Source organism: Oryctolagus cuniculus, chromosome 11 (assembly GCF_964237555.1).
Source record: "Oryctolagus cuniculus chromosome 11, mOryCun1.1, whole genome shotgun sequence".
NCBI classification, from domain to species: Eukaryota; Metazoa; Chordata; class Mammalia; order Lagomorpha; family Leporidae; genus Oryctolagus; species Oryctolagus cuniculus.
This window is the reverse complement of record NC_091442.1, coordinates 58,502,508-58,511,670: the sequence shown is the minus strand read 5'-3', so window position 1 is coordinate 58,511,670 and position 9,163 is coordinate 58,502,508.

The window sequence follows — 9,163 nt, the reverse complement described above, 5'->3', positions numbered from 1 at the left end:
GACTGGTTGGAAGGAGAGCAGGTACGGGCCAAAGGACAGGCACTCTCTGGACAGACTGGTGCTAATGATCAGATTCAAGGCCTCAAGGGCTCAGAAACAGAAGAGAAAGAACAGGGAAAATAAGGCAGAGTGGAGGAGTCAGGAGACCTGGGTTCTGTTCTTAGCAGAGTGCTCTGACAGTTCTCGCTCTGGCCAATGGATGGAATCTCCCAGGCTATGGAGATGCTTTTTGGAAATATGGTTCTGTGGGTTTTGGCATGCTGACTTCAGAGTGGATATGTCCAGGGAGCAGCTAATTAGATGAGTCTGGAATTTTGCAGAGTGCTTCCGTCAGCACAGGGGGTGGGATCTGGTCCCACACCTCCAACCGGAGACTCATCCTGTTTGCTACGATTTGGCTGATGCATCAGTGTTCCCCAAGCCCAAACTCGGGGGCCATCTTCACTCTCTATTCTCTAACCTTGCCCACCCCCTTCAACCCATCTTGAGATCCTGGCACGTGTTTCCAAATACTTCTGGAACAACACTTGGACCTGTCCCCTCCTTCTTACACCAACCCCCAGTGCTGTAACTCAGGTCCACATCAGCTGGTCTGAGTCGTGGAAGCAGCTTCCTCATGGGTCCCCCTGTTTCTTGTTTGGCTTCTTTCAATTCTATTTTTCCACGTAGCTACCCAACATGATTTATGTAAGTCCAAACATGACCAGTCAGAATTTTTAAGACCCTAAATGGCTTCCTCATAATCCTTAGGCTACAGTCCAAGCTCTTTAGCGTGGCAGGTGAAGTGCTCTGGGATCAGCCTCTGACTCCTCCCAGACACCTCCTCCCTTGCTCACTGTCCTCCAGCAACCCCAGGTGTGTACAGCACTCCCCCCCCCCCCCCAGCTGTTATCTCACTGGCACCTCTGCCAGGCTGCTCTTCCACACTGCAGGTACCCTGTGCTTTACGGACCTGCTCCCTTTCTTGGTTAGTTTAAGTCCGGGCTCCTTCTAGCTCAGAGTGGCTTACTGGTGGCTCCCCTGCGGGGGCGATGGACTGCTCTCCCTCTGCACTACACACAGATGCTCTACTGTACTCACCATATCGTGCTGAAAAGGTTCATTTGCACATCTGTCTCCTTTAGTGGCCAGTCGGCTTACTGACCACAGGGACAATGCCTGCTGTATTCCTATAGCCCCAACAGAGTAAGAATCAGTAACATGTGCAGAATGAATGAATGAATGCTCGAAAGGAACCACATGGGTGATTGGTAAGCAAGACACATGAGTAGGAAATTATTAAGGGAAGTTCAGATGGGTACTTCTGGTGCTGAGTGCAAAAGATCCGTGGAGCAGGCTCCAGGTTCTGTGGGTGGGAGTGTCCCACAAAGGAACAGGTTCCCCTCTTCCCTTGGTGGAAATTGGGGCTGTTACTGTGAACTGCTTTTTTAATTTTTGCAAAACTGCAGTAATTAGTATCCTAGAAACCTGCTGCTCACACTGCATTCCCCAGACCAACAGTTTCGCTTGAACCTAGGTTCAGATTCTTACCCAAGACCTTATGAATCTGAGTCTGTATATATATATATTTTAAATTTTAAAAATATTTATTTATTTATTTGAAAGGCACAGTTACTGAGAGGCAGAGGCAGAGGCAGAGGCAGAGAGAGGTCTTCCATCTGCTGGTTCACTCCCCAAATGGCTGCAACAGCCGGAGCTGGGCCGATCTGAAGCCAGGAGCCAGGACCTTCTTCTGGGTCTCCCACGTGGGTGCAGGGGCCCAAGGACTTGGGCCATCTTCTGCTGCTTTCTCAGGCCATAGCAGAGAGCTGGATGGAAAGTGGAGCAGCCAGGTCTTGAACTGGCATTCATATGGGATGCTGGCACTGCAGACAGCAGCTTTACTCACTTCATCACAGCACTGGCCCCTGTATTTTTTTAATAGGAAAATAACATTTCTAGTTTTTTTTAAAACAATGATTTATATATTTGAAAGAGTGAAAGAGATAGGGAGAAATGAGAGAAGGAGAGAGAGAGAGAGAGAGAGAGAGATCCATCCATCCTCTGGTTCAATCTCTAAATGTGCACAACAGCTGAGTCTAGGTCAGGCTAAAGCCAGGAGCCAGGAACTCATCTGGGTCTTCCCAGTGGATGGCAGGAAGCCAAGTACTTGGGTCAGAATTTCCTGCCACCAAGACACATAAGCAGGAAGCTGGATCAGAAGCAGAGGAGCTGAGACCTGCACTGGTACTCTGATATGGAATATGGTGTCCCAAGCCGTGGCTTAACCTGCTGTGCCACAATGTCCATCCCTCTGCAGTTCTTTTTAAAACATTATTTATTTAGATTTTGTTTGAAATGCAGAGGCAGATCTATTATCTATGATACTTTGTGTGTGTGTGGGGTGGGGAGGGAGGGAGGGAGGGAGGGAGGGAGGGAGCTTGCAACAGCTGAGGCTGGGCCAGGCAGAGGCTAAGAGCTGGGTACCCAGTCTGGGTCTCCCATGTGTGTGGCAGGGTCCTATGTACTTGAGCCATCACCTGTGCATTATCAGGAAGCTGGGAATGGGAGCAGCGTAGGGACACAAACCCAGGCACCCTGACCCGGAATGTAGGCACCCCAGGCTGTATCTAAGCTGCAGCTCCAAACGCCTGCCCCCTGAATCTGCACTTTTAATATCTCCAGGTCACTCCTATGTGCATTCCAGTTTGAGAAGCACTATCCCAGAAAATATTGCCTGGGAAAGGCGAAGGGGCTGTGAGCTTGGGCACCTTGGTCTCTTTTGCCTCTCAGGAAGCTGAGCTCTGCATCTGCAGGAGGGGTAAGATGTGTCGGATGGGTAGGGCTAGAGACTCAGCACCTCACACACTGGGTCAAATAGGAACTGTCTGGGGACTGGGACTGGACTTGGCTGTGTTGGAAAAATAGGATCTAGTCAGAACCCAGCAGGAAGAGGACCTGGGTGGAATTTGTAGGTGATGCAGAGGCCTGGTCAGTGAGCACGGGTCAGGGACAAAGAATCAGATGAGGCAATTCCTAGAGCTGGAACAGGGCCTGGGATTGGGCCTTGAGCTCAGGTCAGGGGTAGAGCAAGCTTTAGGAATGGGGTGAGGCTCAGGGTTGGGGTAAGGGTCAGAAATCTGGTGCAAACATGGTTCTCAGTGATCCAAAGCCGCATTTCCACATTTGGAAGGTGTGGCTGTTGGAACACTCAGCTTTTTACAGCAGCTGGAAGACTTGGGTCTCCTGTGCCCAGGACAGCTCACTGTCCTGGGGGGCCAGAGAGAAGAGCAGGTGCCCCTGGGTGCTCTCCTTGTTCTGTGTATTTGTTGAGTGCAGTTCAACTATTTCACAGCAAAAATGTCTGAAGCCACCGGCGATGAGGTAGAACGTGAATGGTCACATGTCTCAACCAGCACTGCAACCCCCCCCCCCCCCCTTTTCCTTCTGCAAGGGAGTTGTGGACCAGAATCTGGTGGAGCAAATCTTAACGTCAGGGACAGAAATGTTTTCTCAGTATGAAGCCAGGGTCTGCAGACTTGCTCCCCTTGCTCTGGTGAGGTCTGCTTGCATTTCCAATAGCTCAAGGGGGACAGTGCTGGCAGGAAACCAGAGCTCAATCGAGGTCTCCCACAGCTGAGAGGACGGCAGGAACCCAGCCGCCTGAGCCATCACTGCCACCTCCCAGGTCTGCATCAGCAGGAAGCTGCAGACAGGAACTGCAGGTGGACATTGAGCCCGGGCACTTGCCTTCGTATCTGCTAGGACAAACGCCTTTCTCTTCCTTCTTTTCACAAATAGAAAGTGTATTGTGTCTAAGGAATACAGCATGCTGTTATGAGATACATACAGTAAGATGAGTACTAGAGGGAAGCAAGCTAACATTCTCATCATTTCACAGTTACTCATTTTTTTTGGTGACCAGAGCTGCTAAAATCTACTCATTTAGCAGAAGTCATGTGTGCAATACGACCCTGGTAACTACAGACCTTGTGTTGTCTATTGGATTTCCAGCCCTACATAGTTATCCTATGTATCTGCCACCGGTGTCCTCCAACTTACATCTCCCCACTTCTCCCCACCTAGCTTGCCCCTGGTAACCCTTGCTTTATTCTTTGTGTGTTTGAATTTTTTTCACCTTACACGATGTCTTCGAAGTTCATTCAGGGTGTGGGAGATGACAGAATCTTAATTTTTTTAAAGGCAGAATAATGTTCCATCGTATACACACACCACAACTTCTTTGTCCATTTGCTTGGTGACAGATACTTGCGGTTTTTCTGTATCCTGGCTGCCGTGAATGGTGCTGTAATAAACATGCAAGTGCACTTGTCTTTATGAAGCGGTGATATCCGTTCCTCTGGGCATGTGTCCAGCAGAGGGAGCGCTGGATCACATGGTTGTTCTAGTTGTAATTCTTCTAAGAGCCTTTATGCTGGCTTTTCACATTGGCTGCACCAATCTACATTCCCACGTTGTTTTTTTTCTTTGGGACCTACCCACTGTCTCTGAGACCCCAGGAAGCTATTAAGGAAATGTGATTAACCCAGAGCAGGAGGAGGCCCTTTCTCTGAGACCTGCTGCTCCATGAAGACAACCAGAACGCTGGAAAAATGCTCAGCAACCAGTTTTCAGAACCCTAGGAATTAACTACAGGCTTAAAGTAATCTGAGGAGCATTTGTGGTGTTTTAACTGGTCCTTTTCTCAACTCCTCTTCCTAGCCTGTGGTAGCCTTGGAACCAGCAGTCTCAGAACCGTGGTATTTGCAATAAACCCAGTCCAGCAGCTGCAGAATGGATTTTGAACTCCCCAAAGAGCAGGTCTCTAGGGAGCCGTCACCCTCTGAGCTGGCTGGAGGAGCCCTGGAAATGCCCCGTCCACAGGGCTTATCTCAGTTGGTCATCAAGGAAAACCTTATCCTCTGGGCGTTGGTCAATCAGTGGCAATTCTCGAACTTGTCACTGCCTTTAGCAGTCAGTGATCCGTACTGGGACAAGCAGCAGGCTGGCTGAGGTCTGAGGGAGATCCGAGGATGTCCAGAGGGAGCTCTGAAAAGTTCTTGTTCCCCAGGGGAGGAGGGTTAGAAGGCAACACACCGGTGTATGAATGTGCATCTCTCACCTCTTCCTGAAGAAGCAGGAAGTGCGAGCAGAAAGTGAGGCTAGGTCAGTTATCAAAGCTGGAATGTTGAAGGGATCACCCCACCCTGAAATACACACACTCACACACCCTCACCCCACACAACCACCTCCACACTGCCACACACATACCTCCCCCAACAAAACCATCCCACCATACACCTCCCACAAACACCTACACTCCACCCCCCCCACAGCTCCACCCCCCACATACAAACTCACACACACAAACCATCCCCACAGCCCCCCCACCTATTCACCCACACCCCCTACAGTTCCATACCCCCCCACACAACCATATCCCCATATACCCCCATTCTGCCCCCATCCCTGACCCACTCACTCACACACCCTTACCCCACACAACCACTTCCATACTGCCACACACATACCTCCCCCAACAAAACCATCCTACCATACACACCCTACAAACACCTACACTCTACCCCCCACATAAACACACATACACAAACCATCCCCACAGCCTGCCCACCCACATCCCCTACAGTTCCATACCCTTCCCCACACAACTATATCCCCATATACTCCCTTTCCTGCCCCCCCGCCCCTTACAGTACCCCACTCACAACCCCCCCCCCACTCACACACATCCACACACCTCATACACCCTCACACAAACACCCACTCACACCCACACACATGCACAGTAAAAAGGTGGGAGACGTCGAAGGCATTTCAGGAAACCTCCATTCCATTGCTAGCTGACTGCTAAGCCAGCCAAGCAGAGACTGTAGTGGTGACACGTGACAAAGAATGCGGACCTCATGCAATTAGTCTCAGGGGCCAGTAAGGAAAACAAACTAGCAGCAGCCAGTACAACTAATCCCGAGGGAGTTGGATGCTGAATTCCAAAGTTGCCACGCTGCATTATTAAAATGTCCGACAGTCAACAACACATTATGAGGCAAGCAAAGAAATAAGAGAATGTGGCCCCTACACAGGGTGCAAACACATCCCAGCGGGTGCTTCCCTGCAGAGGCCCAGATGTTGGGCTGCCAAGTCAGCCATTTCTCACTCCTTTACTTCTGTAAGGTCAGCAGTGATGTCCCTCTCTCGTTCCTGACTTTAGTAACTTGGCTTCCTTTTTCTTGGTCTCTTTTCCCTTTGTTAAATGTTTGTCAATTTTGTCAATCTTTCCAAAGAATCAACTTTTTATTTTCTTTTCTCTTTCATTTCTTCTTTAACTTTGTAAGCACCATGCTCTAACCAATCGCACCACTGGAATGCCTTTTTCTTTAACTTCACTTATCCAGTTAATGACTGAACCTCTTATTTCAGAATGTTCTTCTCAGGGTGGGCACTGGGTGCAGCAGGTTAGGCTGGAGCTGGTGATGCCTGCATCCCACAGTGGAGTGCCGGGTTGAGTCCTGGCTGCTCTGCTTCTGATCCAGCCTTCCGGGAGGCAGCAAAAGATGAACCAAGCACTTGGGCCCTGCCACCCATGTGGGAGACCCAGATGGAGTTCCTAGATCCTGGCTGCAGCCTGGCCTCGAACTGGCTGATGTGGCCATTTGAGGAGTGAACCAGTGGATGGAAGATCACTTTTTTTTTTTTCCTTGCTGTCTCCCCCTCTTTTGTTTTGCTCTGCTTTTTGAGTTTAGGCTCCCCATTTCCAATCCAGCTCCCTGCTAATGGCCTGGGAAAAAGTAGTGAAGATGGCCCAAGTGCTTGTGTCCCTGCTGTCCATGTGGGAGACCTGGAGGAAGCTCCTAGCTTACAGCTTCAGCCTGGCCCAGCCCTGGCCATTTTGGCCATCTGGGGAGTGAGCCAGTGGATGAAGATCTTTCTCTCTCTCTGTGTAACTTTTCCAAATAAATAAATAAATCTTGAAATTGATGCACATGAAGAGTCTTTAAAAGTTCATGGAAAATTTAAATTTTGAAAAAATCAAGCATGGATTTCAAATTTTTCATCAAAATAAACATCTTTAAATTTTATTTTCCATAGACTTTTTGAAGTACACTCCTATGTTTTCTGAGCACAATGAAATTTTTTTAAAGATTTATTTTATTATTTACTTGAAAGGCAGATTTACAGACAGAGAGAGAAACAGATCTTCTATCTGCTGGTTCACTCCCCAAATGGCAGCAACAACCAGAGCTGGATCCATCTGAAGCCAGGAGCTTCTTCCGGGTCTCCCACATGTATGCAGGGGCCCAAGCACTTGGATCATCTTCTGTTGCTTTCCCAGGCACATTAGCAGAGAGCTGGATTGGAAGTAGAGTAGCTGGGACTCAAACCAGTGCCTATACGGATATGGGATGCTGGTGCTGCAGACAGCAGCTTAACCTACTATGCCATAGCGCTGGCCCCTAGCACAATGAAACTAAACAAGCAATCAATAACAGAAAGATATCTGGGAAGCTCACAAATATGTATAAATTAAATTACATATTACCAATTAATCAATGGGCCAATGAATAAAATTTATTACTGAAAACTCCTATACACTGAATGCCTTCAAAATTCAAAAAGTTTTTATTCTTTTAAGACATCATCCATAATATGAAAAACTCACAGGAGAAAATATTTGTAAGACATATCTGATAAAAAACTTGTACAAGAATATATAAAGCAGTCTTATATATCAACAATGAAAAGACAAAGAATCCAATTAAAAAACAGGAAAAGGATTTGGACATCTCCCTAAACAAGATATACAAATGAATAATATGCACCTTGAAAGGTTCGCAACAGTGTTAGCCATTGGGGAATGAAAATAAAAATCACAGTGAGATATCACTTCATACCCACTAGGATGGCTAAAATAAAGATGAAAACCAGTGTTGATGTAGTTGTGAGAAACTGGAACTTTCATTCATTGCTGGTGGGAACATAAAGTGGGGTAGCCATTTTGGAAAACTATTTGGTGATTCCTTGGCCAGCGCCGTGGCTCAATAGGCTAATCCTCCGCCTGCGGTACCGGCACACTGGGTTCTAGTCCCAGTTGGGGTGCTGGATTCTGTCCTGGTTGCCCCTCTTCCAGACCAGCTCTCTGCTATGGCCTGGGAGTGCAGTGGAGGATGGCCCAAGTGCTTGGGTCCTGCACCTGCATGGGAGACCAGGAGAAGCACCTGACTCCTGGCTTTGGATCAGCATGATGCGCCAGCCACAGCGCGCCGGCTGCGGCGGCCATTGGAGGGTGAACCAATGGCAAAAAGGAAGACCTTTCTCTGTCTGTCTCTCTCTATCCACTCTGCCTGTCCAAACAAACAAACAAACAAACCTATTTGGTGATTCCTCAAAATATTGCATGTGGAGTTGTCATATGACTTAACAATTTCATCCCTAAGCATATACCCAAGAGAACTGAAAACGCATGTCCATATTAAAATGCTACAGAAATGCTTCTGGTAGAATTATTCAAAATGGGCCTGAAGTACAAACAGCCCAAATGCCATAAACCAGTGAGTGGGTGAATGAAAGATATCACGCATGTTATTTGGCCATAAGAAGGATGGAAGTGCCAACACATGCCATGACATGGGCGGACCACATCATAAAAGATCATGTTTGATTCCGTTTACAGGAAACATTTGGAATAGGCAAAGCCACAGAGAAAGCAGTAGGCTGTGCCTGCTGTGGTGCAGGGGTCATGAGCATTGGAAATGATCGCTAAGGGGTTCACGCTTTCTGGAGTAATGTTCTAAAATCAGATGATGGCGGTGACTGCACAAGGCTGTGAAGAAATCACTGAATTGCATCTGTTAAACGAGCAGATTTTATGGCAGTGAAGCTGTAAAAGAATAAAAATAAAACCAAATGTCCTTTCTTTGCCTCCCTACATTAAAAAGAGGGGCAATGATTTCTACCTTTGCATCGTTGGTTCTCAACTGGGATTTTTTTCCCCAAGGAACACCTGGCAACTTTTGAAGATGTAGTGGATGGAGGCCAGGGATGCTGCTGGACCTCCAGCACTCAGAACAGCACCCATACTAAAGAATGAACTGGCCCTAAACATTAAGAATAGTACAGCTGAGAAACCCTGCCTTAGTTCAAGCTCCCCCAGGTAAGAACAGGGGAG